Consider the following 27,417-nt stretch of genomic DNA (forward strand, 5'->3'; position numbering starts at 1 on the left):
CCGGGTTCAGGTAGAACCTCAGTACGTAGTGACACTTGGTGTTTGCGTACCGGGGATCCACGTACAGCTTGATGCAGCCACACACAAAGGTGGCCATCAGGGTGAGGGTGGCATTGGGTCTTATCGATCCAAGCTCCTTCAAGACAGACGGAGGAAATGGAAGAGGAGGGATCAAAGGAGGCAGAGGATTGGATTACTGTCAAAAGCAGGAAGATGAAACCTCCAAAAGCCACCCAGCGAAGGGGGAAGCGACAGCTACACAACGAGGATACAGGCAGCTCTTCCGACGGTGAGGACGGGCGCAAGGAGGGTCATCACCAGAGGAAGAGACAGAGCACCGCGGGGAAAAAGGAGGGCAGCACCGCCCAAGCAGGAAAAGACGATCCCTCTGAGGGGATGGGTAAAGACCTCCCCCCACCCGTTGAGAACCAAGAGGTACCCACCGGCCCACATCTCCAGGTAACTGAGTCCTGTGACAGCCCTGCTGTCAGATGGAGAACTGGACCATGCGGACCCTGGGCCCGATCCGAAGACACCAGAGCGGGGAAATGGCTCCAGCGTGGAGCCGGACAGCTACCTCAGCCCTGGGAGGGTCCAGCAGTTTGCCTTCACCACGGGAATGCACACAGCTACCCCAGAGGGGCAAGACCAGCAGCAAATGGACACTGTTAACCTTGTAAACTGTTAAAATGGGGTTAAAGATTGCCAGCATCAATGTGCGTAGCATCAAATCTGCTGCGCGATGTGTTTCTACGATGGCCTTCCTGGCCAACGTTAAAGCCGACGTCCTGTTCCTGCAGGAGTGTGGGATACGGCACCTCAGCAGCTACAGGAGATGGTCGAGCTTGTGGGCCTATGGGCCGTCAGTTTGGTCGGGGGGGCAACGATAGCTGCGCCTCCGGCCTGAGTATCCTGTTGAGAGGAGACAACTTCACCATCTCCGAGGTTAAGCAGGTGGTGGGCGGGTGCCTCCTCGTCGCCGACGTCATGTACAGGAATGCTCCCCTGAGACTGATTAATGTGTACGCCCCAGTGGGTAAGAGTGAACAGTTGGCCGTCCAGCAGCAGCTTCCACTGTTGCTGGCTACGTCCAGGCCGGTCATTCTGGCCGGAGACTTCAACTGTATCAATGATGCAGACGGACGATCCGGCGGGGGGACAGTAAACTGGACACCACGTCCAGAGCCCTGATGGACACGGTAAAAGATGCCAAGCTGCACGACGTCTTCAGCACCCCTGCAGATGGAGCGCAGCGTAGATACACCTGGTCACGGGCAGACGGGTCTATCCGCTCAAGGATAGATTACCTGTTTGTGTCCCGAACGCTCTCGGTCAGATCCACCGACGTCAAGCCGGTGTTCTTCTCCGACCACTGCCTCCTGCTGGCCGACTGTCACCTACAGGACGAGCAGCGGGCTGGTAAGGGAACGTGGAAGCTGAACACCAAGCTGTTGACCCCGGGAAACATTGAGGAGCTCAAGAGGGACTACGCAGTGTGGAGAACTGTGAAGCCCCTCTTTGAGTCCCCAGCGGACTGGTGGGAAACAGTAAAAGGGAACATCAAGAGGTTCTTCATCCTCAAAGGTGTTCAGGAGGCGAGAGAGAGGCGGGGAAAACTGTCCCAGCTCCAGGAAAGTATGCAGAACTTGCTCCTGCTGCAGACGATGGGGGTGGATGTCACGGAGGACCTCAAGGAGGTGAAGGGCCAGCAAGCCTCGCTCATTGCTTCGGAGGCCTCCAAGATAATCTTCCGGTCCAGGGTCCGCTCGGTGGAGCAGGACGAGACGTGCTCACGTTTCTTCTTCCAGAAGGTGCACAAAGAGAGCTTTGTGCTCAGCAGCCCGAAGGAAGAAGATGGCTCGATAACGTCATCTCAGGCTGACGTCATGAGGATCAGTAAATCCTTCTACGCCAGTCTGTATGACGCGAAGCCGACCGACAGCGCGGTCTCCCAGTCGTTCCTGTCCTCTATCACGGAGGTCTTAGACAACAGAACACGGGAGAGGCTGGACCAGCCGCTATCTCTGGACGAGCTGACCAAGGCCCTCGAGTCCTTCGAAAAGAATAAAACTCCCGGAAGCGACGGCTTACCAGTCGAGCTCTATTCCACTCTGTGGGACTTGATTGGCCGGGACCTGCTGGTGGTGTATGTCAGTATGCTTCGGGCAGGTACCATGAGTGAATCCATGAGGAAAGGCATCATCACCCTCATCTACAAGCGGAAGGGGGAGAGGGAGGAACTCAAAAATTGGAGACCAATCTCACTGTTGAATGCAGATTACAAAATTCTGTCAAAGGTAATCGCCAACCGGGTCAGGTCTGCTCTGGGGTCGGTGATCCACCCTGACCAAACCTGTGCTGTGCCGGGCAGGAAGATCGCTGAGAGTCTCGCACTCCTCAGGGATACGATCGCCTACGTGCAGGACAGGGGGGTGGACACCTGCCTCATCAGCCTGGACCAGGAGAAAGCCTTTGACAGGATATCACACGGGTATATGAGAGATGTTCTCTCCAAAATGGGCTTTGGGGAGGGAGTCTGCAATTGGATCAGACTGCTCTACACCAACATTGTCAGTGCAGTCTCATTCAACGGGTGGGAATCAGATAGCTTCCCAGTCAGATCTGGAGTCAGGCAGGGCTGCCCTCTCTCTCCTGCCTTGTTTGTGTGCTGCATAGAGCCATTTGCCGAGTCCATCAGGAAGGATGCGAGCCTGAGAGGGGTGACTATTCCTGGCAGTGGGGGCCTGCAGGTTAAGGCCTCCCTGTACATGGTTGACGTCGCCGTTTTCTGTTCGGATCCGCTGTCCGTGCGCAGACTCATGTGCATTTGTGACCAGTTCGAACGGGCCTCGGGGGCCAAGGTAAACCGAGGCAAGAGCGAGGCCATGCTCTTCGGGAACTGGGCCAACCAATCCTCGCTCCCCTTCACCATCAGGATCGACCACCTGAAGGTGCTGGGTATTTGGTTCGGAGGGCCTGGGGCGTGCGCCAAGTCTTGGGAGGAGCGTATCAGCAAAGTGAGGCAGAAACTGGGCAGATGGAAACTACGGTCGCTCTCCATCGCGGGAAAAAACCTGGTCATCAGGGGTGAGGCACTGTCATTGATATTATACGTGGCACAGGTCTGGCCTATTCCCAGAACCTGTGCCGCTGCAGTCACCCGGGCCATCTTCCAGTTTATATGGAGGTCAAAGATGGACCGGGTCCGAAGGGACTCGCTGTACAAAGATCTGGGCAACGGGGGAAAAAATACACCCAATGCCACCCTCACCCTGATGGCCACCTTTGTGTGTGGCTGCATCAAGCTGTGCGTGGATCCCCGGTACGCAAACACCAAGTGTCACTACGTACTGAGGTTCTACCTGTCCCCAGTGTTGCGAAGGATGGGCCTGGCCTCGCTGCCGCGGAACGCTCCGAGTAGTTGGACCGTTCAGTATCACCTGTCCTTCGTGGAGAAATTTATGAAGAAAAACACCTTTGACCACAAGTCCATCAGGAAGTGGTCAGTACGTAGTGTCCTTGAGACCCTTCGGGAAAAGGAGAGGGCGGATCCTATCGAGCGGTTTCCTGAGCAGACTGTCAAAGCCATTTGGCAGAATGCCTCATCGCCAGAACTTTCCAACAAGCACCAAGACATGGCTTGGCTGGTGGTGAGAAGGGCTCTGCCTGTGAGATCCTTTATGCACACCCGGACTCTCAGCCGCACCGCACGCTGCCCTCGAAGCGGCTGCGGGGGGACGAGACTGTCACACACCTCCTTCTGGAATGTGCCGATGCAGAGGAAGTCTGGAGAGGAATGCAGTGGTGTCTGTCGAGGTTCGAGGTTCGTCCCGAGCAGCGCCGTGACGCGGGACTCCGTGCTCTACGGCCTGTTCCCCGGGACGCACACCGAGACGAACATCAACTGTGCCTGGAGGATCATCAACTCGGTGAAGGACGCTCTCTGGGTGGTCCGAAACCTGCTGATCTTCCAGCTGAAGGAGTTGACCCCGACTGAGTGCTGCAGACTGGCACATTCCCTGGTCCAGGACTACGTGTTGAGGGATGCGCTGAAGCTTGGGGCAGCTGCCGCCAAGGCGCGGTGGGGAAAGACCACTGTGTAAAGTCTGCCTGCCTAACGAAGAACAGGGGGCCCATGCAGTCATTTGGGCTCTGCTGACGCCTCAGCTATTTGTATGGGCATATGATTGAAAAATGTACAGACCTGTATAAAAATGATAATTTCTGATCTCTGTATGTACATGTTTACATAAGTATGGCATGACCAACTGTACAGACCATCAAATTATTTTATTAATAAAGTATACTTTTGTAATAAAATATAAAAAAAGTTTCTCCAGAGGGCTCCCTGCTGCTCGTGGTTTGCAACTGCAGACGTCACAGCACACCAACAGGCAGAATTCTCTGAAGAAGAAGGTGTATTTTGGAGAAAGAGAACACTGGGGGCTGTTACCAGACAAAAAAAGAGGGCTTCTCCTTCATCCTCGTGAGCTGCAGCCATGCGGTCAGGTTCCGCAAAGTGCTGCTTTCAGATACACGCCAAGCAGGCCGAGATGCAAATAGCAACCGCCACTCGTCTGAAGCAGCACCCGCGAGCCCTGTCTGACCGGTAGGGCCTTTCCTTAGTGCTGACCTGCTCGGATGCGTTGCTGTTCAACTTGTGCAACTGTGGAAGTGGCACACCCCGTGCAGACCAAATTTCAAGAAGAAGAAACGAAGAGAAGTCCACAGCCAGTTTTCCGACAGGAATGGAAGGCTCCTTCGTCCGGACATTGACATAGTAAGTTGTCATCGAGCAGTTTAGAGCGCTGCTTCGCGGGAAAACTTTGCTTGGAAGGAGTCATAGAGTCATAGAGATGTACATGACGGAAAGAGACCCTTCGGTCGGACCGTTCCGACCAGATATCCCATCCCAATCTAGTCGTACCTGCCGGCACCCGGGCCATATCCCTCCAAACCCTTCCTATTTATATAGCCATCCAGATGCCTTTTAAATGTTGCAATTGTACTAGCCTCCGCCACTTCCTCTGGTAGCTCATTCCATACACGTACCACCCTCTGTGTGAAAAAGGTGCCCCTTAGTTCTCTTTCATATCTTTTCCCTCTCACCCTAAACCTCTGCCCTCTCGTGCTGGTCTCCCGCACCCCAGGGAAAAGACTTTGTCTATTTATCCTATCTATACGCCTCATGATTTTATATCAATGATATAAATATCTCAGCAAGGGGCCCAGCAATCACTTCCCTAGCTTCCCACAGACCTGCTCAGGTCCTGGGCATTTATCCACTTGTATGCGTTTCAAGGCATCCAGCATTCCTCCCCTGCAATGTGGACAATTTACAAGATGTCACCATCCATTTCCCTATATTCTATACTTCTCCCTACATTCTATCCTTTTCCACAGTAAACACTGATGCAAACTACTCGTTTAGTATCGCCCAGCCCCCCCCACCCCCCACCTCTCCTGCGGCTCGACACAAAGGCCGCTGTGCTGATCATTGAGGGGCCCTATTCTCTCCCTAGTCACCCTTTTGTCCTTATAATGTATTTGTAAAAACCCTTTGGATTTTCCTTAACTCTATCTGCCAAAGCTATCTCAGGTCCCCTTTTTGCCCTCCTGATTTCCCGACTGTCTTTATACTCTGGTAAGGATTCACTCGATCTATCCTGTCTATACCTGACATGTGCTTCCTTCTTTTTCTTAACCAAACCCTCATTTTCTTAGGCTCTTTGGTAAACGGAAGCACCTCCCTTCTTGCTGAGCAAAGGATCTTAGTGCGCTGTGGCGTGGCTCTCCAGTAGCGGAGCCATCGAGACAAAGAGGCCGAATGTTGGCTGCCAAGAGCAAGACATACCGGGCTTTGCCGACCTCCTGACGCCACGGCTCTGCGGCACCGCGAGTGGGCCGTGTCTCTGCACGGGCCGGAGCCCAGCATGTAACGGGCGACGTGCATGATTGTGGATTGAAAGCCGATATCCTGGCCTCACTTGAGCTGCAGCTTTCTGACAAGGCTTGTTCTGTGGCTCGCAGCACCTTGAAAACCGGCCTATTTGGGCACCCGGTATGCCACTCGGCTGTCGGCTGGCCTTCTTAGCGCAGTAGGCAGCGCGTCAGTCTCATAATCTGAAGGTCCTGAGTTCAATCCTCAGAGAAGGCAAGACTGTGGCCTTTGCCACCGTGCGTGTTTTCTTTCTCTCCGCGGGCAAGAATATTTGCTTTGGACGGCTTCACGCCTGATTTGAGCTGACCACACCAGAGCAAACGCGCTGCTGCAAGGTTTAACATCTGGGCGACACGTGCTCAACTTTTTGTTCTGCGCAGCATTTTGTAAACTCACCATCGTGCCATCTGTGCAGCAGCAAAGACTGGAGCCACATGCAGGGTTCACGCGAGGTCACACTGCTTGCGTCCCAAACGTGTCCCCAGGAAAAGCATTGTGGAGAATGTGGGCATCGATCCCACTACCTCTCGCATGCTAAGCGAGCGCTCTACCATTTGAGCTAATTCCCCTATGCTAGGTGCTCACCTCAGCCCCATGGTGCTTCGGAACGATGAGCTGAGAGCAGCAGGCGATTTCCTCTCGAGATTGTACGCTGTATTCAGCCGAACAACGCGATGCGACTATCGGCACATCCGAGCAGCAGCAGCACGTGCGCGAAGTCTTCTGGAAAACACGGTGCCGCCGAAAGAATCGCCAGCGAGACGCTCTGAGATTCCAGAATCCAAAGGAACCGATCGGCACGAGCAGTCACAACAAGTGTGAGGTAGCACTCGAGAGCGCTGTCTGACTGATTGGAGACTTGCGACACTTTCAAGTGAGTGCTGACTGACTGCGTGGATGTTGTGTTCCTCCAGAGGGCTCCCTGCTGCTCGTGGTTTGCAACTGCAGACGTCACAGCACACCAACAGGCAGAATTCTCTGAAGAAGAAGGTGTATTTTGGAGAAAGAGAACACTGGGGGCTGTTACCAGACAAAAAAAGAGGGCTTCTCCTTCATCCTCGTGAGCTGCAGCCATGCGGTCAGGTTCCGCAAAGTGCTGCTTTCAGATACACGCCAAGCAGGCCGAGATGCAAATAGCAACCGCCACTCGTCTGAAGCAGCACCCGCGAGCCCTGTCTGACCGGTAGGGCCTTTCCTTAGTGCTGACCTGCTCGGATGCGTTGCTGTTCAACTTGTGCAACTGTGGAAGTGGCACACCCCGTGCAGGCCAAATTTCAAGAAGAAGAAACGAAGAGAAGTCCACAGCCAGTTTTCCGACAGGAATGGAAGGCTCCTTCGTCCGGACATTGACATAGTAAGTTGTCATCGAGCAGTTTAGAGCGCTGCTTCGCGGGAAAACTTTGCTTGGAAGGAGTCATAGAGTCATAGAGATGTACATCACGGAAAGAGACCCTTCGGTCGGACCGTTCCGACCAGATATCCCATCCCAATCTAGTCGTACCTGCCGGCACCCGGGCCATATCCCTCCAAACCCTTCCTATTTATATAGCCATCCAGATGCCTTTTAAATGTTGCAATTGTACTAGCCTCCGCCACTTCCTCTGGCAGCTCATTCCATACACGTACCACCCTCTGTGTGAAAAAGGTGCCCCTTAGTTCTCTTTCATATCTTTTCCCTCTCACCCTAAACCTCTGCCCTCTCGTGCTGGTCTCCCGCACCCCAGGGAAAAGACTTTGTCTATTTATCCTATCTATACGCCTCATGATTTTATATCAATGATATAAATATCTCAGCAAGGGGCCCAGCAATCACTTCCCTAGCTTCCCACAGACCTGCTCAGGTCCTGGGCATTTATCCACTTGTATGCGTTTCAAGGCATCCAGCATTCCTCCCCTGCAATGTGGACAATTTACAAGATGTCACCATCCATTTCCCTATATTCTATACTTCTCCCTACATTCTATCCTTTTCCACAGTAAACACTGATGCAAACTACTCGTTTAGTATCGCCCAGCCCCCCCCACCCCCCACCTCTCCTGCGGCTCGACACAAAGGCCGCTGTGCTGATCATTGAGGGGCCCTATTCTCTCCCTAGTCACCCTTTTGTCCTTATAATGTATTTGTAAAAACCCTTTGGATTTTCCTTAACTCTATCTGCCAAAGCTATCTCAGGTCCCCTTTTTGCCCTCCTGATCTCCCGACTGTCTTTATACTCTGGTAAGGATTCACTCGATCTATCCTGTCTATACCTGACATGTGCTTCCTTCTTTTTCTTAACCAAACCCTCATTTTCTTAGGCTCTTTGGTAAACGGAAGCACCTCCCTTCTTGCTGAGCAAAGGATCTTAGTGCGCTGTGGCGTGGCTCTCCAGTAGCGGAGCCATCGAGACAAAGAGGCCGAATGTTGGCTGCCAAGAGCAAGACATACCGGGCTTTGCCGACCTCCTGACGCCACGGCTCTGCGGCACCGCGAGTGGGCCGTGTCTCTGCACGGGCCGGAGCCCAGCATGTAACGGGCGACGTGCATGATTGTGGATTGAAAGCCGATATCCTGGCCTCACTTGAGCTGCAGCTTTCTGACAAGGCTTGTTCTGTGGCTCGCAGCACCTTGAAAACCGGCCTATTTGGGCACCCGGTATGCCACTCGGCTGTCGGCTGGCCTTCTTAGCGCAGTAGGCAGCGCGTCAGTCTCATAATCTGAAGGTCCTGAGTTCAATCCTCAGAGAAGGCAAGACTGTGGCCTTTGCCACCGTGCGTGTTTTCTTTCTCTCCGCGGGCAAGAATATTTGCTTTGGACGGCTTCACGCCTGATTTGAGCTGACCACACCAGAGGAAACGCGCTGCTGCAAGGTTTAACATCTGGGCGACACGTGCTCAACTTTTTGTTCTGCGCAGCATTTTGTAAACTCACCATCGTGCCATCTGTGCAGCAGCAAAGACTGGAGCCACATGCAGGGTTCACGCGAGGTCACACTGCTTGCGTCCCAAACGTGTCCCCAGGAAAAGCATTGTGGAGAATGTGGGCATCGATCCCACTACCTCTCGCATGCTAAGCGAGCGCTCTACCATTTGAGCTAATTCCCCTATGCTAGGTGCTCACCTCAGCCCCATGGTGCTTCGGAACGATGAGCTGAGAGCAGCAGGCGATTTCCTCTCGAGATTGTACGCTGTATTCAGCCGAACAACGCGATGCGACTATCGGCACATCCGAGCAGCAGCAGCACGTGCGCGAAGTCTTCTGGAAAACACGGTGCCGCCGAAAGAATCGCCAGCGAGACGCTCTGAGATTCCAGAATCCAAAGGAACCGATCGGCACGAGCAGTCACAACAAGTGTGAGGTAGCACTCGAGAGCGCTGTCTGACTGATTGGAGACTTGCGACACTTTCAAGTGAGTGCTGACTGACTGCGTGGATGTTGTGTTCCTCCAGAGGGCTCCCTGCTGCTCGTGGTTTGCAACTGCAGACGTCACAGCACACCAACAGGCAGAATTCTCTGAAGAAGAAGAAGGTGTATTTTGGAGAAAGAGAACACTGGGGGCTGTTACCAGACAAAAAAAGAGGCCTTCTCCTTCATCCTCGTGAGCTGCAGCCATGCGGTCAGGTTCCGCAAAGTGCTGCTTTCAGATACACGCCAAGCAGGCCGAGATGCAAATAGCAACCGCCACTCGTCTGAAGCAGCACCCGCGAGCCCTGTCTGACCGGTAGGGCCTTTCCTTAGTGCTGACCTGCTCGGATGCGTTGCTGTTCAACTTGTGCAACTGTGGAAGTGGCACACCCCGTGCAGGCCAAATTTCAAGAAGAAGAAACGAAGAGAAGTCCACAGCCAGTTTTCCGACAGGAATGGAAGGCTCCTTCGTCCGGACATTGACATAGTAAGTTGTCATCGAGCAGTTTAGAGCGCTGCTTCGCGGGAAAACTTTGCTTGGAAGGAGTCATAGAGTCATAGAGATGTACATCACGGAAAGAGACCCTTCGGTCGGACCGTTCCGACCAGATATCCCATCCCAATGTAGTCGTACCTGCCGGCACCCGGGCCATATCCCTCCAAACCCTTCCTATTTATATAGCCATCCAGATGCCTTTTAAATGTTGCAATTGTACTAGCCTCCGCCACTTCCTCTGGCAGCTCATTCCATACACGTACCACCCTCTGTGTGAAAAAGGTGCCCCTTAGTTCTCTTTCATATCTTTTCCCTCTCACCCTAAACCTCTGCCCTCTCGTGCTGGTCTCCCGCACCCCAGGGAAAAGACTTTGTCTATTTATCCTATCTATACGCCTCATGATTTTATATCAATGATATAAATATCTCAGCAAGGGGCCCAGCAATCACTTCCCTAGCTTCCCACAGACCTGCTCAGGTCCTGGGCATTTATCCACTTGTATGCGTTTCAAGGCATCCAGCATTCCTCCCCTGCAATGTGGACAATTTACAAGATGTCACCATCCATTTCCCTATATTCTATACTTCTCCCTACATTCTATCCTTTTCCACAGTAAACACTGATGCAAACTACTCGTTTAGTATCGCCCAGCCCCCCCCACCCCCCCACCTCTCCTGCGGCTCGACACAAAGGCCGCTGTGCTGATCATTGAGGGGCCCTATTCTCTCCCTAGTCACCCTTTTGTCCTTATAATGTATTTGTAAAAACCCTTTGGATTTTCCTTAACTCTATCTGCCAAAGCTATCTCAGGTCCCCTTTTTGCCCTCCTGATTTCCCGACTGTCTTTATACTCTGGTAAGGATTCACTCGATCTATCCTGTCTATACCTGACATGTGCTTCCTTCTTTTTCTTAACCAAACCCTCATTTTCTTAGGCTCTTTGGTAAACGGAAGCACCTCCCTTCTTGCTGAGCAAAGGATCTTAGTGCGCTGTGGCGTGGCTCTCCAGTAGCGGAGCCATCGAGACAAAGAGGCCGAATGTTGGCTGCCAAGAGCAAGACATACCGGGCTTTGCCGACCTCCTGACGCCACGGCTCTGCGGCACCGCGAGTGGGCCGTGTCTCTGCACGGGCCGGAGCCCAGCATGTAACGGGCGACGTGCATGATTGTGGATTGAAAGCCGATATCCTGGCCTCACTTGAGCTGCAGCTTTCTGACAAGGCTTGTTCTGTGGCTCGCAGCACCTTGAAAACCGGCCTATTTGGGCACCCGGTATGCCACTCGGCTGTCGGCTGGCCTTCTTAGCGCAGTAGGCAGCGCGTCAGTCTCATAATCTGAAGGTCCTGAGTTCAATCCTCAGAGAAGGCAAGACTGTGGCCTTTGCCACCGTGCGTGTTTTCTTTCTCTCCGCGGGCAAGAATATTTGCTTTGGACGGCTTCACGCCTGATTTGAGCTGACCACACCAGAGCAAACGCGCTGCTGCAAGGTTTAACATCTGGGCGACACGTGCTCAACTTTTTGTTCTGCGCAGCATTTTGTAAACTCACCATCGTGCCATCTGTGCAGCAGCAAAGACTGGAGCCACATGCAGGGTTCACGCGAGGTCACACTGCTTGCGTCCCAAACGTGTCCCCAGGAAAAGCATTGTGGAGAATGTGGGCATCGATCCCACTACCTCTCGCATGCTAAGCGAGCGCTCTACCATTTGAGCTAATTCCCCTATGCTAGGTGCTCACCTCAGCCCCATGGTGCTTCGGAACGATGAGCTGAGAGCAGCAGGCGATTTCCTCTCGAGATTGTACGCTGTATTCAGCCGAACAACGCGATGCGACTATCGGCACATCCGAGCAGCAGCAGCACGTGCGCGAAGTCTTCTGGAAAACACGGTGCCGCCGAAAGAATCGCCAGCGAGACGCTCTGAGATTCCAGAATCCAAAGGAACCGATCGGCACGAGCAGTCACAACAAGTGTGAGGTAGCACTCGAGAGCGCTGTCTGACTGATTGGAGACTTGCGACACTTTCAAGTGAGTGCTGACTGACTGCGTGGATGTTGTGTTCCTCCAGAGGGCTCCCTGCTGCTCGTGGTTTGCAACTGCAGACGTCACAGCACACCAACAGGCAGAATTCTCTGAAGAAGAAGGTGTATTTTGGAGAAAGAGAACACTGGGGGCTGTTACCAGACAAAAAAAGAGGGCTTCTCCTTCATCCTCGTGAGCTGCAGCCATGCGGTCAGGTTCCGCAAAGTGCTGCTTTCAGATACACGCCAAGCAGGCCGAGATGCAAATAGCAACCGCCACTCGTCTGAAGCAGCACCCGCGAGCCCTGTCTGACCGGTAGGGCCTTTCCTTAGTGCTGACCTGCTCGGATGCGTTGCTGTTCAACTTGTGCAACTGTGGAAGTGGCACACCCCGTGCAGGCCAAATTTCAAGAAGAAGAAACGAAGAGAAGTCCACAGCCAGTTTTCCGACAGGAATGGAAGGCTCCTTCGTCCGGACATTGACATAGTAAGTTGTCATCGAGCAGTTTAGAGCGCTGCTTCGCGGGAAAACTTTGCTTGGAAGGAGTCATAGAGTCATAGAGATGTACATCACGGAAAGAGACCCTTCGGTCGGACCGTTCCGACCAGATATCCCATCCCAATCTAGTCGTACCTGCCGGCACCCGGGCCATATCCCTCCAAACCCTTCCTATTTATATAGCCATCCAGATGCCTTTTAAATGTTGCAATTGTACTAGCCTCCGCCACTTCCTCTGGCAGCTCATTCCATACACGTACCACCCTCTGTGTGAAAAAGGTGCCCCTTAGTTCTCTTTCATATCTTTTCCCTCTCACCCTAAACCTCTGCCCTCTCGTGCTGGTCTCCCGCACCCCAGGGAAAAGACTTTGTCTATTTATCCTATCTATACGCCTCATGATTTTATATCAATGATATAAATATCTCAGCAAGGGGCCCAGCAATCACTTCCCTAGCTTCCCACAGACCTGCTCAGGTCCTGGGCATTTATCCACTTGTATGCGTTTCAAGGCATCCAGCATTCCTCCCCTGCAATGTGGACAATTTACAAGATGTCACCATCCATTTCCCTATATTCTATACTTCTCCCTACATTCTATCCTTTTCCACAGTAAACACTGATGCAAACTACTCGTTTAGTATCGCCCAGCCCCCCCCACCCCCCACCTCTCCTGCGGCTCGACACAAAGGCCGCTGTGCTGATCATTGAGGGGCCCTATTCTCTCCCTAGTCACCCTTTTGTCCTTATAATGTATTTGTAAAAACCCTTTGGATTTTCCTTAACTCTATCTGCCAAAGCTATCTCAGGTCCCCTTTTTGCCCTCCTGATCTCCCGACTGTCTTTATACTCTGGTAAGGATTCACTCGATCTATCCTGTCTATACCTGACATGTGCTTCCTTCTTTTTCTTAACCAAACCCTCATTTTCTTAGGCTCTTTGGTAAACGGAAGCACCTCCCTTCTTGCTGAGCAAAGGATCTTAGTGCGCTGTGGCGTGGCTCTCCAGTAGCGGAGCCATCGAGACAAAGAGGCCGAATGTTGGCTGCCAAGAGCAAGACATACCGGGCTTTGCCGACCTCCTGACGCCACGGCTCTGCGGCACCGCGAGTGGGCCGTGTCTCTGCACGGGCCGGAGCCCAGCATGTAACGGGCGACGTGCATGATTGTGGATTGAAAGCCGATATCCTGGCCTCACTTGAGCTGCAGCTTTCTGACAAGGCTTGTTCTGTGGCTCGCAGCACCTTGAAAACCGGCCTATTTGGGCACCCGGTATGCCACTCGGCTGTCGGCTGGCCTTCTTAGCGCAGTAGGCAGCGCGTCAGTCTCATAATCTGAAGGTCCTGAGTTCAATCCTCAGAGAAGGCAAGACTGTGGCCTTTGCCACCGTGCGTGTTTTCTTTCTCTCCGCGGGCAAGAATATTTGCTTTGGACGGCTTCACGCCTGATTTGAGCTGACCACACCAGAGGAAACGCGCTGCTGCAAGGTTTAACATCTGGGCGACACGTGCTCAACTTTTTGTTCTGCGCAGCATTTTGTAAACTCACCATCGTGCCATCTGTGCAGCAGCAAAGACTGGAGCCACATGCAGGGTTCACGCGAGGTCACACTGCTTGCGTCCCAAACGTGTCCCCAGGAAAAGCATTGTGGAGAATGTGGGCATCGATCCCACTACCTCTCGCATGCTAAGCGAGCGCTCTACCATTTGAGCTAATTCCCCTATGCTAGGTGCTCACCTCAGCCCCATGGTGCTTCGGAACGATGAGCTGAGAGCAGCAGGCGATTTCCTCTCGAGATTGTACGCTGTATTCAGCCGAACAACGCGATGCGACTATCGGCACATCCGAGCAGCAGCAGCACGTGCGCGAAGTCTTCTGGAAAACACGGTGCCGCCGAAAGAATCGCCAGCGAGACGCTCTGAGATTCCAGAATCCAAAGGAACCGATCGGCACGAGCAGTCACAACAAGTGTGAGGTAGCACTCGAGAGCGCTGTCTGACTGATTGGAGACTTGCGACACTTTCAAGTGAGTGCTGACTGACTGCGTGGATGTTGTGTTCCTCCAGAGGGCTCCCTGCTGCTCGTGGTTTGCAACTGCAGACGTCACAGCACACCAACAGGCAGAATTCTCTGAAGAAGAAGAAGGTGTATTTTGGAGAAAGAGAACACTGGGGGCTGTTACCAGACAAAAAAAGAGGCCTTCTCCTTCATCCTCGTGAGCTGCAGCCATGCGGTCAGGTTCCGCAAAGTGCTGCTTTCAGATACACGCCAAGCAGGCCGAGATGCAAATAGCAACCGCCACTCGTCTGAAGCAGCACCCGCGAGCCCTGTCTGACCGGTAGGGCCTTTCCTTAGTGCTGACCTGCTCGGATGCGTTGCTGTTCAACTTGTGCAACTGTGGAAGTGGCACACCCCGTGCAGGCCAAATTTCAAGAAGAAGAAACGAAGAGAAGTCCACAGCCAGTTTTCCGACAGGAATGGAAGGCTCCTTCGTCCGGACATTGACATAGTAAGTTGTCATCGAGCAGTTTAGAGCGCTGCTTCGCGGGAAAACTTTGCTTGGAAGGAGTCATAGAGTCATAGAGATGTACATCACGGAAAGAGACCCTTCGGTCGGACCGTTCCGACCAGATATCCCATCCCAATGTAGTCGTACCTGCCGGCACCCGGGCCATATCCCTCCAAACCCTTCCTATTTATATAGCCATCCAGATGCCTTTTAAATGTTGCAATTGTACTAGCCTCCGCCACTTCCTCTGGCAGCTCATTCCATACACGTACCACCCTCTGTGTGAAAAAGGTGCCCCTTAGTTCTCTTTCATATCTTTTCCCTCTCACCCTAAACCTCTGCCCTCTCGTGCTGGTCTCCCGCACCCCAGGGAAAAGACTTTGTCTATTTATCCTATCTATACGCCTCATGATTTTATATCAATGATATAAATATCTCAGCAAGGGGCCCAGCAATCACTTCCCTAGCTTCCCACAGACCTGCTCAGGTCCTGGGCATTTATCCACTTGTATGCGTTTCAAGGCATCCAGCATTCCTCCCCTGCAATGTGGACAATTTACAAGATGTCACCATCCATTTCCCTATATTCTATACTTCTCCCTACATTCTATCCTTTTCCACAGTAAACACTGATGCAAACTACTCGTTTAGTATCGCCCAGCCCCCCCCACCCCCCCACCTCTCCTGCGGCTCGACACAAAGGCCGCTGTGCTGATCATTGAGGGGCCCTATTCTCTCCCTAGTCACCCTTTTGTCCTTATAATGTATTTGTAAAAACCCTTTGGATTTTCCTTAACTCTATCTGCCAAAGCTATCTCAGGTCCCCTTTTTGCCCTCCTGATTTCCCGACTGTCTTTATACTCTGGTAAGGATTCACTCGATCTATCCTGTCTATACCTGACATGTGCTTCCTTCTTTTTCTTAACCAAACCCTCATTTTCTTAGGCTCTTTGGTAAACGGAAGCACCTCCCTTCTTGCTGAGCAAAGGATCTTAGTGCGCTGTGGCGTGGCTCTCCAGTAGCGGAGCCATCGAGACAAAGAGGCCGAATGTTGGCTGCCAAGAGCAAGACATACCGGGCTTTGCCGACCTCCTGACGCCACGGCTCTGCGGCACCGCGAGTGGGCCGTGTCTCTGCACGGGCCGGAGCCCAGCATGTAACGGGCGACGTGCATGATTGTGGATTGAAAGCCGATATCCTGGCCTCACTTGAGCTGCAGCTTTCTGACAAGGCTTGTTCTGTGGCTCGCAGCACCTTGAAAACCGGCCTATTTGGGCACCCGGTATGCCACTCGGCTGTCGGCTGGCCTTCTTAGCGCAGTAGGCAGCGCGTCAGTCTCATAATCTGAAGGTCCTGAGTTCAATCCTCAGAGAAGGCAAGACTGTGGCCTTTGCCACCGTGCGTGTTTTCTTTCTCTCCGCGGGCAAGAATATTTGCTTTGGACGGCTTCACGCCTGATTTGAGCTGACCACACCAGAGGAAACGCGCTGCTGCAAGGTTTAACATCTGGGCGACACGTGCTCAACTTTTTGTTCTGCGCAGCATTTTGTAAACTCACCATCGTGCCATCTGTGCAGCAGCAAAGACTGGAGCCACATGCAGGGTTCACGCGAGGTCACACTGCTTGCGTCCCAAACGTGTCCCCAGGAAAAGCATTGTGGAGAATGTGGGCATCGATCCCACTACCTCTCGCATGCTAAGCGAGCGCTCTACCATTTGAGCTAATTCCCCTATGCTAGGTGCTCACCTCAGCCCCATGGTGCTTCGGAACGATGAGCTGAGAGCAGCAGGCGATTTCCTCTCGAGATTGTACGCTGTATTCAGCCGAACAACGCGATGCGACTATCGGCACATCCGAGCAGCAGCAGCACGTGCGCGAAGTCTTCTGGAAAACACGGTGCCGCCGAAAGAATCGCCAGCGAGACGCTCTGAGATTCCAGAATCCAAAGGAACCGATCGGCACGAGCAGTCACAACAAGTGTGAGGTAGCACTCGAGAGCGCTGTCTGACTGATTGGAGACTTGCGACACTTTCAAGTGAGTGCTGACTGACTGCGTGGATGTTGTGTTCCTCCAGAGGGCTCCCTGCTGCTCGTGGTTTGCAACTGCAGACGTCACAGCACACCAACAGGCAGAATTCTCTGAAGAAGAAGAAGGTGTATTTTGGAGAAAGAGAACACTGGGGGCTGTTACCAGACAAAAAAAGAGGCCTTCTCCTTCATCCTCGTGAGCTGCAGCCATGCGGTCAGGTTCCGCAAAGTGCTGCTTTCAGATACACGCCAAGCAGGCCGAGATGCAAATAGCAACCGCCACTCGTCTGAAGCAGCACCCGCGAGCCCTGTCTGACCGGTAGGGCCTTTCCTTAGTGCTGACCTGCTCGGATGCGTTGCTGTTCAACTTGTGCAACTGTGGAAGTGGCACACCCCGTGCAGGCCAAATTTCAAGAAGAAGAAACGAAGAGAAGTCCACAGCCAGTTTTCCGACAGGAATGGAAGGCTCCTTCGTCCGGACATTGACATAGTAAGTTGTCATCGAGCAGTTTAGAGCGCTGCTTCGCGGGAAAACTTTGCTTGGAAGGAGTCATAGAGTCATAGAGATGTACATCACGGAAAGAGACCCTTCGGTCGGACCGTTCCGACCAGATATCCCATCCCAATGTAGTCGTACCTGCCGGCACCCGGGCCATATCCCTCCAAACCCTTCCTATTTATATAGCCATCCAGATGCCTTTTAAATGTTGCAATTGTACTAGCCTCCGCCACTTCCTCTGGCAGCTCATTCCATACACGTACCACCCTCTGTGTGAAAAAGGTGCCCCTTAGTTCTCTTTCATATCTTTTCCCTCTCACCCTAAACCTCTGCCCTCTCGTGCTGGTCTCCCGCACCCCAGGGAAAAGACTTTGTCTATTTATCCTATCTATACGCCTCATGATTTTATATCAATGATATAAATATCTCAGCAAGGGGCCCAGCAATCACTTCCCTAGCTTCCCACAGACCTGCTCAGGTCCTGGGCATTTATCCACTTGTATGCGTTTCAAGGCATCCAGCATTCCTCCCCTGCAATGTGGACAATTTACAAGATGTCACCATCCATTTCCCTATATTCTATACTTCTCCCTACATTCTATCCTTTTCCACAGTAAACACTGATGCAAACTACTCGTTTAGTATCGCCCAGCCCCCCCCACCCCCCCACCTCTCCTGCGGCTCGACACAAAGGCCGCTGTGCTGATCATTGAGGGGCCCTATTCTCTCCCTAGTCACCCTTTTGTCCTTATAATGTATTTGTAAAAACCCTTTGGATTTTCCTTAACTCTATCTGCCAAAGCTATCTCAGGTCCCCTTTTTGCCCTCCTGATTTCCCGACTGTCTTTATACTCTGGTAAGGATTCACTCGATCTATCCTGTCTATACCTGACATGTGCTTCCTTCTTTTTCTTAACCAAACCCTCATTTTCTTAGGCTCTTTGGTAAACGGAAGCACCTCCCTTCTTGCTGAGCAAAGGATCTTAGTGCGCTGTGGCGTGGCTCTCCAGTAGCGGAGCCATCGAGACAAAGAGGCCGAATGTTGGCTGCCAAGAGCAAGACATACCGGGCTTTGCCGACCTCCTGACGCCACGGCTCTGCGGCACCGCGAGTGGGCCGTGTCTCTGCACGGGCCGGAGCCCAGCATGTAACGGGCGACGTGCATGATTGTGGATTGAAAGCCGATATCCTGGCCTCACTTGAGCTGCAGCTTTCTGACAAGGCTTGTTCTGTGGCTCGCAGCACCTTGAAAACCGGCCTATTTGGGCACCCGGTATGCCACTCGGCTGTCGGCTGGCCTTCTTAGCGCAGTAGGCAGCGCGTCAGTCTCATAATCTGAAGGTCCTGAGTTCAATCCTCAGAGAAGGCAAGACTGTGGCCTTTGCCACCGTGCGTGTTTTCTTTCTCTCCGCGGGCAAGAATATTTGCTTTGGACGGCTTCACGCCTGATTTGAGCTGACCACACCAGAGGAAACGCGCTGCTGCAAGGTTTAACATCTGGGCGACACGTGCTCAACTTTTTGTTCTGCGCAGCATTTTGTAAACTCACCATCGTGCCATCTGTGCAGCAGCAAAGACTGGAGCCACATGCAGGGTTCACGCGAGGTCACACTGCTTGCGTCCCAAACGTGTCCCCAGGAAAAGCATTGTGGAGAATGTGGGCATCGATCCCACTACCTCTCGCATGCTAAGCGAGCGCTCTACCATTTGAGCTAATTCCCCTATGCTAGGTGCTCACCTCAGCCCCATGGTGCTTCGGAACGATGAGCTGAGAGCAGCAGGCGATTTCCTCTCGAGATTGTACGCTGTATTCAGCCGAACAACGCGATGCGACTATCGGCACATCCGAGCAGCAGCAGCACGTGCGCGAAGTCTTCTGGAAAACACGGTGCCGCCGAAAGAATCGCCAGCGAGACGCTCTGAGATTCCAGAATCCAAAGGAACCGATCGGCACGAGCAGTCACAACAAGTGTGAGGTAGCACTCGAGAGCGCTGTCTGACTGATTGGAGACTTGCGACACTTTCAAGTGAGTGCTGACTGACTGCGTGGATGTTGTGTTCCTCCAGAGGGCTCCCTGCTGCTCGTGGTTTGCAACTGCAGACGTCACAGCACACCAACAGGCAGAATTCTCTGAAGAAGAAGAAGGTGTATTTTGGAGAAAGAGAACACTGGGGGCTGTTACCAGACAAAAAAAGAGGCCTTCTCCTTCATCCTCGTGAGCTGCAGCCATGCGGTCAGGTTCCGCAAAGTGCTGCTTTCAGATACACGCCAAGCAGGCCGAGATGCAAATAGCAACCGCCACTCGTCTGAAGCAGCACCCGCGAGCCCTGTCTGACCGGTAGGGCCTTTCCTTAGTGCTGACCTGCTCGGATGCGTTGCTGTTCAACTTGTGCAACTGTGGAAGTGGCACACCCCGTGCAGGCCAAATTTCAAGAAGAAGAAACGAAGAGAAGTCCACAGCCAGTTTTCCGACAGGAATGGAAGGCTCCTTCGTCCGGACATTGACATAGTAAGTTGTCATCGAGCAGTTTAGAGCGCTGCTTCGCGGGAAAACTTTGCTTGGAAGGAGTCATAGAGTCATAGAGATGTACATCACGGAAAGAGACCCTTCGGTCGGACCGTTCCGACCAGATATCCCATCCCAATCTAGTCGTACCTGCCGGCACCCGGGCCATATCCCTCCAAACCCTTCCTATTTATATAGCCATCCAGATGCCTTTTAAATGTTGCAATTGTACTAGCCTCCGCCACTTCCTCTGGCAGCTCATTCCATACACGTACCACCCTCTGTGTGAAAAAGGTGCCCCTTAGTTCTCTTTCATATCTTTTCCCTCTCACCCTAAACCTCTGCCCTCTCGTGCTGGTCTCCCGCACCCCAGGGAAAAGACTTTGTCTATTTATCCTATCTATACGCCTCATGATTTTATATCAATGATATAAATATCTCAGCAAGGGGCCCAGCAATCACTTCCCTAGCTTCCCACAGACCTGCTCAGGTCCTGGGCATTTATCCACTTGTATGCGTTTCAAGGCATCCAGCATTCCTCCCCTGCAATGTGGACAATTTACAAGATGTCACCATCCATTTCCCTATATTCTATACTTCTCCCTACATTCTATCCTTTTCCACAGTAAACACTGATGCAAACTACTCGTTTAGTATCGCCCAGCCCCCCCCACCCCCCACCTCTCCTGCGGCTCGACACAAAGGCCGCTGTGCTGATCATTGAGGGGCCCTATTCTCTCCCTAGTCACCCTTTTGTCCTTATAATGTATTTGTAAAAACCCTTTGGATTTTCCTTAACTCTATCTGCCAAAGCTATCTCAGGTCCCCTTTTTGCCCTCCTGATTTCCCGACTGTCTTTATACTCTGGTAAGGATTCACTCGATCTATCCTGTCTATACCTGACATGTGCTTCCTTCTTTTTCTTAACCAAACCCTCATTTTCTTAGGCTCTTTGGTAAACGGAAGCACCTCCCTTCTTGCTGAGCAAAGGATCTTAGTGCGCTGTGGCGTGGCTCTCCAGTAGCGGAGCCATCGAGACAAAGAGGCCGAATGTTGGCTGCCAAGAGCAAGACATACCGGGCTTTGCCGACCTCCTGACGCCACGGCTCTGCGGCACCGCGAGTGGGCCGTGTCTCTGCACGGGCCGGAGCCCAGCATGTAACGGGCGACGTGCATGATTGTGGATTGAAAGCCGATATCCTGGCCTCACTTGAGCTGCAGCTTTCTGACAAGGCTTGTTCTGTGGCTCGCAGCACCTTGAAAACCGGCCTATTTGGGCACCCGGTATGCCACTCGGCTGTCGGCTGGCCTTCTTAGCGCAGTAGGCAGCGCGTCAGTCTCATAATCTGAAGGTCCTGAGTTCAATCCTCAGAGAAGGCAAGACTGTGGCCTTTGCCACCGTGCGTGTTTTCTTTCTCTCCGCGGGCAAGAATATTTGCTTTGGACGGCTTCACGCCTGATTTGAGCTGACCACACCAGAGGAAACGCGCTGCAAGGTTTAACATCTGGGCGACACGTGCTCAACTTTTTGTTCTGCGCAGCATTTTGTAAACTCACCATCGTGCCATCTGTGCAGCAGCAAAGACTGGAGCCACATGCAGGGTTCACGCGAGGTCACACTGCTTGCGTCCCAAACGTGTCCCCAGGAAAAGCATTGTGGAGAATGTGGGCATCGATCCCACTACCTCTCGCATGCTAAGCGAGCGCTCTACCATTTGAGCTAATTCCCCTATGCTAGGTGCTCACCTCAGCCCCATGGTGCTTCGGAACGATGAGCTGAGAGCAGCAGGCGATTTCCTCTCGAGATTGTACGCTGTATTCAGCCGAACAACGCGATGCGACTATCGGCACATCCGAGCAGCAGCAGCACGTGCGCGAAGTCTTCTGGAAAACACGGTGCCGCCGAAAGAATCGCCAGCGAGACGCTCTGAGATTCCAGAATCCAAAGGAACCGATCGGCACGAGCAGTCACAACAAGTGTGAGGTAGCACTCGAGAGCGCTGTCTGACTGATTGGAGACTTGCGACACTTTCAAGTGAGTGCTGACTGACTGCGTGGATGTTGTGTTCCTCCAGAGGGCTCCCTGCTGCTCGTGGTTTGCAACTGCAGACGTCACAGCACACCAACAGGCAGAATTCTCTGAAGAAGAAGAAGGTGTATTTTGGAGAAAGAGAACACTGGGGGCTGTTACCAGACAAAAAAAGAGGCCTTCTCCTTCATCCTCGTGAGCTGCAGCCATGCGGTCAGGTTCCGCAAAGTGCTGCTTTCAGATACACGCCAAGCAGGCCGAGATGCAAATAGCAACCGCCACTCGTCTGAAGCAGCACCCGCGAGCCCTGTCTGACCGGTAGGGCCTTTCCTTAGTGCTGACCTGCTCGGATGCGTTGCTGTTCAACTTGTGCAACTGTGGAAGTGGCACACCCCGTGCAGGCCAAATTTCAAGAAGAAGAAACGAAGAGAAGTCCACAGCCAGTTTTCCGACAGGAATGGAAGGCTCCTTCGTCCGGACATTGACATAGTAAGTTGTCATCGAGCAGTTTAGAGCGCTGCTTCGCGGGAAAACTTTGCTTGGAAGGAGTCATAGAGTCATAGAGATGTACATCACGGAAAGAGACCCTTCGGTCGGACCGTTCCGACCAGATATCCCATCCCAATCTAGTCGTACCTGCCGGCACCCGGGCCATATCCCTCCAAACCCTTCCTATTTATATAGCCATCCAGATGCCTTTTAAATGTTGCAATTGTACTAGCCTCCGCCACTTCCTCTGGCAGCTCATTCCATACACGTACCACCCTCTGTGTGAAAAAGGTGCCCCTTAGTTCTCTTTCATATCTTTTCCCTCTCACCCTAAACCTCTGCCCTCTCGTGCTGGTCTCCCGCACCCCAGGGAAAAGACTTTGTCTATTTATCCTATCTATACGCCTCATGATTTTATATCAATGATATAAATATCTCAGCAAGGGGCCCAGCAATCACTTCCCTAGCTTCCCACAGACCTGCTCAGGTCCTGGGCATTTATCCACTTGTATGCGTTTCAAGGCATCCAGCATTCCTCCCCTGCAATGTGGACAATTTACAAGATGTCACCATCCATTTCCCTATATTCTATACTTCTCCCTACATTCTATCCTTTTCCACAGTAAACACTGATGCAAACTACTCGTTTAGTATCGCCCAGCCCCCCCCACCCCCCACCTCTCCTGCGGCTCGACACAAAGGCCGCTGTGCTGATCATTGAGGGGCCCTATTCTCTCCCTAGTCACCCTTTTGTCCTTATAATGTATTTGTAAAAACCCTTTGGATTTTCCTTAACTCTATCTGCCAAAGCTATCTCAGGTCCCCTTTTTGCCCTCCTGATTTCCCGACTGTCTTTATACTCTGGTAAGGATTCACTCGATCTATCCTGTCTATACCTGACATGTGCTTCCTTCTTTTTCTTAACCAAACCCTCATTTTCTTAGGCTCTTTGGTAAACGGAAGCACCTCCCTTCTTGCTGAGCAAAGGATCTTAGTGCGCTGTGGCGTGGCTCTCCAGTAGCGGAGCCATCGAGACAAAGAGGCCGAATGTTGGCTGCCAAGAGCAAGACATACCGGGCTTTGCCGACCTCCTGACGCCACGGCTCTGCGGCACCGCGAGTGGGCCGTGTCTCTGCACGGGCCGGAGCCCAGCATGTAACGGGCGACGTGCATGATTGTGGATTGAAAGCCGATATCCTGGCCTCACTTGAGCTGCAGCTTTCTGACAAGGCTTGTTCTGTGGCTCGCAGCACCTTGAAAACCGGCCTATTTGGGCACCCGGTATGCCACTCGGCTGTCGGCTGGCCTTCTTAGCGCAGTAGGCAGCGCGTCAGTCTCATAATCTGAAGGTCCTGAGTTCAATCCTCAGAGAAGGCAAGACTGTGGCCTTTGCCACCGTGCGTGTTTTCTTTCTCTCCGCGGGCAAGAATATTTGCTTTGGACGGCTTCACGCCTGATTTGAGCTGACCACACCAGAGGAAACGCGCTGCTGCAAGGTTTAACATCTGGGCGACACGTGCTCAACTTTTTGTTCTGCGCAGCATTTTGTAAACTCACCATCGTGCCATCTGTGCAGCAGCAAAGACTGGAGCCACATGCAGGGTTCACGCGAGGTCACACTGCTTGCGTCCCAAACGTGTCCCCAGGAAAAGCATTGTGGAGAATGTGGGCATCGATCCCACTACCTCTCGCATGCTAAGCGAGCGCTCTACCATTTGAGCTAATTCCCCTATGCTAGGTGCTCACCTCAGCCCCATGGTGCTTCGGAACGATGAGCTGAGAGCAGCAGGCGATTTCCTCTCGAGATTGTACGCTGTATTCAGCCGAACAACGCGATGCGACTATCGGCACATCCGAGCAGCAGCAGCACGTGCGCGAAGTCTTCTGGAAAACACGGTGCCGCCGAAAGAATCGCCAGCGAGACGCTCTGAGATTCCAGAATCCAAAGGAACCGATCGGCACGAGCAGTCACAACAAGTGTGAGGTAGCACTCGAGAGCGCTGTCTGACTGATTGGAGACTTGCGACACTTTCAAGTGAGTGCTGACTGACTGCGTGGATGTTGTGTTCCTCCAGAGGGCTCCCTGCTGCTCGTGGTTTGCAACTGCAGACGTCACAGCACACCAACAGGCAGAATTCTCTGAAGAAGAAGAAGGTGTATTTTGGAGAAAGAGAACACTGGGGGCTGTTACCAGACAAAAAAAGAGGCCTTCTCCTTCATCCTCGTGAGCTGCAGCCATGCGGTCAGGTTCCGCAAAGTGCTGCTTTCAGATACACGCCAAGCAGGCCGAGATGCAAATAGCAACCGCCACTCGTCTGAAGCAGCACCCGCGAGCCCTGTCTGACCGGTAGGGCCTTTCCTTAGTGCTGACCTGCTCGGATGCGTTGCTGTTCAACTTGTGCAACTGTGGAAGTGGCACACCCCGTGCAGGCCAAATTTCAAGAAGAAGAAACGAAGAGAAGTCCACAGCCAGTTTTCCGACAGGAATGGAAGGCTCCTTCGTCCGGACATTGACATAGTAAGTTGTCATCGAGCAGTTTAGAGCGCTGCTTCGCGGGAAAACTTTGCTTGGAAGGAGTCATAGAGTCATAGAGATGTACATCACGGAAAGAGACCCTTCGGTCGGACCGTTCCGACCAGATATCCCATCCCAATCTAGTCGTACCTGCCGGCACCCGGGCCATATCCCTCCAAACCCTTCCTATTTATATAGCCATCCAGATGCCTTTTAAATGTTGCAATTGTACTAGCCTCCGCCACTTCCTCTGGCAGCTCATTCCATACATGTACCACCCTCTGTGTGAAAAAGGTGCCCCTTAGTTCTCTTTCATATCTTTTCCCTCTCACCCTAAACCTCTGCCCTCTCGTGCTGGTCTCCCGCACCCCAGGGAAAAGACTTTGTCTATTTATCCTATCTATACGCCTCATGATTTTATATCAATGATATAAATATCTCAGCAAGGGGCCCAGCAATCACTTCCCTAGCTTCCCACAGACCTGCTCAGGTCCTGGGCATTTATCCACTTGTATGCGTTTCAAGGCATCCAGCATTCCTCCCCTGCAATGTGGACAATTTACAAGATGTCACCATCCATTTCCCTATATTCTATACTTCTCCCTACATTCTATCCTTTTCCACAGTAAACACTGATGCAAACTACTCGTTTAGTATCGCCCAGCCCCCCCCACCCCCCACCTCTCCTGCGGCTCGACACAAAGGCCGCTGTGCTGATCATTGAGGGGCCCTATTCTCTCCCTAGTCACCCTTTTGTCCTTATAATGTATTTGTAAAAACCCTTTGGATTTTCCTTAACTCTATCTGCCAAAGCTATCTCAGGTCCCCTTTTTGCCCTCCTGATTTCCCGACTGTCTTTATACTCTGGTAAGGATTCACTCGATCTATCCTGTCTATACCTGACATGTGCTTCCTTCTTTTTCTTAACCAAACCCTCATTTTCTTAGGCTCTTTGGTAAACGGAAGCACCTCCCTTCTTGCTGAGCAAAGGATCTTAGTGCGCTGTGGCGTGGCTCTCCAGTAGCGGAGCCATCGAGACAAAGAGGCCGAATGTTGGCTGCCAAGAGCAAGACATACCGGGCTTTGCCGACCTCCTGACGCCACGGCTCTGCGGCACCGCGAGTGGGCCGTGTCTCTGCACGGGCCGGAGCCCAGCATGTAACGGGCGACGTGCATGATTGTGGATTGAAAGCCGATATCCTGGCCTCACTTGAGCTGCAGCTTTCTGACAAGGCTTGTTCTGTGGCTCGCAGCACCTTGAAAACCGGCCTATTTGGGCACCCGGTATGCCACTCGGCTGTCGGCTGGCCTTCTTAGCGCAGTAGGCAGTGCGTCAGTCTCATAATCTGAAGGTCCTGAGTTCAATCCTCAGAGAAGGCAAGACTGTGGCCTTTGCCACCGTGCGTGTTTTCTTTCTCTCCGCGGGCAAGAATATTTGCTTTGGACGGCTTCACGCCTGATTTGAGCTGACCACACCAGAGGAAACGCGCTGCTGCAAGGTTTAACATCTGGGCGACACGTGCTCAACTTTTTGTTCTGCGCAGCATTTTGTAAACTCACCATCGTGCCATCTGTGCAGCAGCAAAGACTGGAGCCACATGCAGGGTTCACGCGAGGTCACACTGCTTGCGTCCCAAACGTGTCCCCAGGAAAAGCATTGTGGAGAATGTGGGCATCGATCCCACTACCTCTCGCATGCTAAGCGAGCGCTCTACCATTTGAGCTAATTCCCCTATGCTAGGTGCTCACCTCAGCCCCATGGTGCTTCGGAACGATGAGCTGAGAGCAGCAGGCGATTTCCTCTCGAGATTGTACGCTGTATTCAGCCGAACAACGCGATGCGACTATCGGCACATCCGAGCAGCAGCAGCACGTGCGCGAAGTCTTCTGGAAAACACGGTGCCGCCGAAAGAATCGCCAGCGAGACGCTCTGAGATTCCAGAATCCAAAGGAACCGATCGGCACGAGCAGTCACAACAAGTGTGAGGTAGCACTCGAGAGCGCTGTCTGACTGATTGGAGACTTGCGACACTTTCAAGTGAGTGCTGACTGACTGCGTGGATGTTGTGTTCCTCCAGAGGGCTCCCTGCTGCTCGTGGTTTGCAACTGCAGACGTCACAGCACACCAACAGGCAGAATTCTCTGAAGAAGAAGAAGGTGTATTTTGGAGAAAGAGAACACTGGGGGCTGTTACCAGACAAAAAAAGAGGCCTTCTCCTTCATCCTCGTGAGCTGCAGCCATGCGGTCAGGTTCCGCAAAGTGCTGCTTTCAGATACACGCCAAGCAGGCCGAGATGCAAATAGCAACCGCCACTCGTCTGAAGCAGCACCCGCGAGCCCTGTCTGACCGGTAGGGCCTTTCCTTAGTGCTGACCTGCTCGGATGCGTTGCTGTTCAACTTGTGCAACTGTGGAAGTGGCACACCCCGTGCAGGCCAAATTTCAAGAAGAAGAAACGAAGAGAAGTCCACAGCCAGTTTTCCGACAGGAATGGAAGGCTCCT

At 52.6% G+C, this 27,417-nt stretch overlaps 18 non-coding genes across 18 annotated transcripts; 9 read left to right on the top strand and 9 right to left on the bottom strand.

Moving 5' to 3' along the window:
- Positions 1-6,084: 6,084 nt before the first annotated feature.
- Positions 6,085-6,157, top strand: trnam-cau (transfer RNA methionine (anticodon CAU)). The gene has a single exon. It is a non-coding gene; the product is annotated as a tRNA-Met (tRNA).
- A 280-nt stretch (positions 6,158-6,437) lies between these two features.
- Positions 6,438-6,510, bottom strand: trnaa-agc (transfer RNA alanine (anticodon AGC)). Its single transcript has one exon. It is a non-coding gene; the product is annotated as a tRNA-Ala (tRNA).
- Positions 6,511-8,599: 2,089 nt separating this feature from the next.
- Positions 8,600-8,672, top strand: trnam-cau (transfer RNA methionine (anticodon CAU)). Its single transcript has one exon. It is a non-coding gene; the product is annotated as a tRNA-Met (tRNA).
- A 280-nt stretch (positions 8,673-8,952) lies between these two features.
- trnaa-agc (transfer RNA alanine (anticodon AGC)) lies at positions 8,953-9,025 on the bottom strand. Its single transcript has one exon. It is a non-coding gene; the product is annotated as a tRNA-Ala (tRNA).
- Positions 9,026-11,118: 2,093 nt separating this feature from the next.
- On the top strand, positions 11,119-11,191 carry trnam-cau (transfer RNA methionine (anticodon CAU)). Its single transcript has one exon. It is a non-coding gene; the product is annotated as a tRNA-Met (tRNA).
- Positions 11,192-11,471: 280 nt separating this feature from the next.
- trnaa-agc (transfer RNA alanine (anticodon AGC)) lies at positions 11,472-11,544 on the bottom strand. The gene has a single exon. It is a non-coding gene; the product is annotated as a tRNA-Ala (tRNA).
- A 2,089-nt stretch (positions 11,545-13,633) lies between these two features.
- Positions 13,634-13,706, top strand: trnam-cau (transfer RNA methionine (anticodon CAU)). The gene has a single exon. It is a non-coding gene; the product is annotated as a tRNA-Met (tRNA).
- A 280-nt stretch (positions 13,707-13,986) lies between these two features.
- On the bottom strand, positions 13,987-14,059 carry trnaa-agc (transfer RNA alanine (anticodon AGC)). The gene has a single exon. It is a non-coding gene; the product is annotated as a tRNA-Ala (tRNA).
- Positions 14,060-16,152: 2,093 nt separating this feature from the next.
- trnam-cau (transfer RNA methionine (anticodon CAU)) lies at positions 16,153-16,225 on the top strand. Its single transcript has one exon. It is a non-coding gene; the product is annotated as a tRNA-Met (tRNA).
- A 280-nt stretch (positions 16,226-16,505) lies between these two features.
- trnaa-agc (transfer RNA alanine (anticodon AGC)) lies at positions 16,506-16,578 on the bottom strand. Its single transcript has one exon. It is a non-coding gene; the product is annotated as a tRNA-Ala (tRNA).
- A 2,093-nt stretch (positions 16,579-18,671) lies between these two features.
- trnam-cau (transfer RNA methionine (anticodon CAU)) lies at positions 18,672-18,744 on the top strand. Its single transcript has one exon. It is a non-coding gene; the product is annotated as a tRNA-Met (tRNA).
- A 280-nt stretch (positions 18,745-19,024) lies between these two features.
- Positions 19,025-19,097, bottom strand: trnaa-agc (transfer RNA alanine (anticodon AGC)). The gene has a single exon. It is a non-coding gene; the product is annotated as a tRNA-Ala (tRNA).
- A 2,092-nt stretch (positions 19,098-21,189) lies between these two features.
- On the top strand, positions 21,190-21,262 carry trnam-cau (transfer RNA methionine (anticodon CAU)). Its single transcript has one exon. It is a non-coding gene; the product is annotated as a tRNA-Met (tRNA).
- A 277-nt stretch (positions 21,263-21,539) lies between these two features.
- trnaa-agc (transfer RNA alanine (anticodon AGC)) lies at positions 21,540-21,612 on the bottom strand. Its single transcript has one exon. It is a non-coding gene; the product is annotated as a tRNA-Ala (tRNA).
- Positions 21,613-23,704: 2,092 nt separating this feature from the next.
- On the top strand, positions 23,705-23,777 carry trnam-cau (transfer RNA methionine (anticodon CAU)). Its single transcript has one exon. It is a non-coding gene; the product is annotated as a tRNA-Met (tRNA).
- Positions 23,778-24,057: 280 nt separating this feature from the next.
- Positions 24,058-24,130, bottom strand: trnaa-agc (transfer RNA alanine (anticodon AGC)). The gene has a single exon. It is a non-coding gene; the product is annotated as a tRNA-Ala (tRNA).
- Positions 24,131-26,222: 2,092 nt separating this feature from the next.
- On the top strand, positions 26,223-26,295 carry trnam-cau (transfer RNA methionine (anticodon CAU)). The gene has a single exon. It is a non-coding gene; the product is annotated as a tRNA-Met (tRNA).
- A 280-nt stretch (positions 26,296-26,575) lies between these two features.
- Positions 26,576-26,648, bottom strand: trnaa-agc (transfer RNA alanine (anticodon AGC)). Its single transcript has one exon. It is a non-coding gene; the product is annotated as a tRNA-Ala (tRNA).
- Positions 26,649-27,417: the final 769 nt, after the last annotated feature.

This window comes from Chiloscyllium plagiosum, unplaced genomic scaffold, assembly GCF_037043375.1.
Source record: "Chiloscyllium plagiosum isolate Xiang-an unplaced genomic scaffold, Cpla_swu_hap1 HiC_scaffold_4, whole genome shotgun sequence".
Taxonomy (NCBI): Eukaryota; Metazoa; Chordata; class Chondrichthyes; order Orectolobiformes; family Hemiscylliidae; genus Chiloscyllium; species Chiloscyllium plagiosum.